The sequence below is a fragment of the Rattus norvegicus genome, chromosome 10, assembly GCF_036323735.1.
Source record: "Rattus norvegicus strain BN/NHsdMcwi chromosome 10, GRCr8, whole genome shotgun sequence".
NCBI lineage: Eukaryota > Metazoa > Chordata > Mammalia > Rodentia > Muridae > Rattus > Rattus norvegicus.
In genome coordinates, this window is record NC_086028.1 from 45,411,877 (window position 1) to 45,414,245 (window position 2,369).

At 65.6% G+C, this 2,369-nt stretch overlaps 1 protein-coding gene across 3 annotated transcripts in view; it reads left to right on the plus strand.

Annotated features, from left to right (window-relative positions):
- Positions 1 to 871: 871 nt before the first annotated feature.
- Positions 872 to 2,369, plus strand: part of Rai1 (retinoic acid induced 1) — a 95,000-nt gene continuing 93,502 nt past the window's right edge. For all 3 annotated transcript variants that reach the window (XM_063269004.1, XM_039085953.2, XM_039085955.2), the window contains exon 1: positions 872 to 1,332. The gene's annotated coding sequence lies outside the window, so the exon portion shown is untranslated. The remainder of the gene's footprint in view (positions 1,333 to 2,369) is intronic.

Sequence of the window (2,369 nt, forward strand, 5' to 3'; positions counted from 1 at the left end):
AGTTAACTCACGCCGCCGCCTTGAGCAGGGGAGCAGAAGCCTTAGGGTAGCCATGGCTCACAGGCCTGTCTTTAAGTGAATTGGTTCCTTTCCTAATTCGTTTGAAATTCTTTTACTTAAAATCTGTTGGTGGCTTATTTTCCACAGCACTAAGAAGGCAGCCACATTTCCCTCAGTCTCTTTGTAGTCCTAGAGGCCCTGGTCGTAGATCAGAATTCAGCATGCCTACTTCTTATCCCATTGGGTATGGCCTTCTTACAGTTGTGCATATTCATCAAGACCACTCCTGCCTCGGGGGCCCTTGCCCTTGTCCTTTCCTCCCAAAGGATGCTCTTCCACTTGCTGCTGGCGCAGGCTCCTTGCTGCCCTTCAGTTATTTGTTCAGACAGGCCTTCTCTCACTCGAAGCTAAATCCATCACTGCACCTGCTGATTTTCTTCCTAGCACTTATTTCTCTCTAAAATTATCTTCGTTATGGACCTGATCATTGTTGGCTGTCTGCATCTCCCCTACACAATGCCAGCTCCTTGACAAGCAAGAACCGCATTGCTTCGGTGCCCAATAAGGTGCCACATGTGCAGTGACTACATTTCATAACTAACTTGAGGAAATCTGAAACTGATTTTCGAACCAAAGGAATGGTCACAGGTGAGGGAGGGCCACATGGTGGTGGAGTGAGCGGGGTTCGGGAGGGGCGGGGGAGGCCTGGCCTAAGTCTAAGTCCAAAATCCAGACCAAGTCCTGTGGCTGTCCCCAAGCCTTTTTCGCTGGGTTGCATGCACCTTCAGGCCCTCTGCCAAGCCCCTGCCCCCAGACGGACATGGGGCGTGCAGTGGGGCGCGCAGGCGCCAGGGGGCGCTGTCGGGGCGCGAACGGCCCACCTGGCACCCGAGGCCACGAGCGAGAGCTGCCTGGCCGCCCGGGAACTTTTTTCCTCGCGCTCTCGCTCTCCTGCTCCCCCCGCACGTCGCCCGCCCGCCGCTCTTCCTGTGTGGAGGGGATTGCATTTCTCTCAGGCTCCCGCGGGCATCAGGCAGGCCCGTCAGGGTGCGCGGTCAGGGCCCGCTACGCGCGCCGCCGGCTCCGGGCGCCCCGGTGCCGCCCCCGCTCGCGCCTGGGCTCGGACAGGCCGCTTGCAGAGCCGGGCGGTGGTGGTAGCGGCGGCGGCCAGGGTAGCTGGCTGCCTTGTCGAGGTCCGAGGAGGGGGCGCCGCGGCCCACCCTTCTTCCCGCCTGGGCGGCCGTCGCGCCGGACACCCATGGGCGCGCGGGCCTCCGGGCCGCGAAGTCGCAGCGCCGGACGCCGGGCCCCGGAGTGACCGCGGGCGCCGAGGTGAGCAGGGTGCCCGGCGCGGGGAGAAGGACCTGGGCGGGGGCGGCGCGAGGCGTGGGGACCCAGCGGGCAGGGGTCCGGGCGGGGGCCGAGCGCGAGTGGGGCGCGGACGCGGGGTCGCGGGGCCTGGCTTTGTGTGGCGCCGGCGTGAGGCCGCTGGTGGCCGTGTAGGAGCTGCATGAGGGTTTTCTGGAGAGTCGGTGGCCGGCCGGGCGCGGGTGCTGGGACCCCAGGCCCAGTGTCACGGAGTGTGGGGCGGGGACGTGGGGCGGTGCAGCGCGGGCCCGAGGGAGCTTTGTGAGTGCGTTCTGGGTGGGGACCGGGAGCCGGAGGCTCGGTGCGTAGCCCGCTCCCGGGTGTCCAGGCAGCGAGGGCCGCTCGTGGTGACACAGGACGCGGCAGTCGCCGCGTGTCCCCGCCTGGGCCTGTGCGCAGGCCCCTCATTGAACAGGAAGCGGTCCCCACAATCCAGGAGTCCCGTCGCGGCCAGGCCTGGGGCGCACGGGCCTTTCGGGGTGACGCCACCGGCTGGAGCCCGGGACACGCGAGCCTGGTACCCTTCCGAGAGCGGCGCGGCGGCCAGGCCCGCGGGCCCTGTGGAGGCCGAGTTCCACGCCTTTGGAGGCAAGAAGACCTGTGGGGATACTGGGCCGATCGCGGCAGGGGCGAGGGCTTGGCAGGGCTGGGAGCTGACATTTGGAGCTTTGGTCACAACTGGAGGCCTTCAAGGAGGGGCAGAGGGGAAGCGAAACACAAGGCAGGCTCCAGGTCGCGGCGGCCCCAGCTTCCTGGGGCGCCCGTTTTCCCAGCGACCAGCTAGCTCCTTTTGGGGCTCCTGGTCGCTCATTCACACAGCAGGGCGGGAGTGCGGCCAGGAGCTGCGCCTTAGTCCCGGGAACCCAGGACCTGGGGGCTCTGAATGGATTAAACCCAAGCGTAATACGCTCCTGAGGACTGGGGACGTGAGGCTGCATGCCTGCACGGCGAACCCAGGCCGGCGCTTCCCAGCCCACCGCACGCACTCCCGCAGCGCCTGT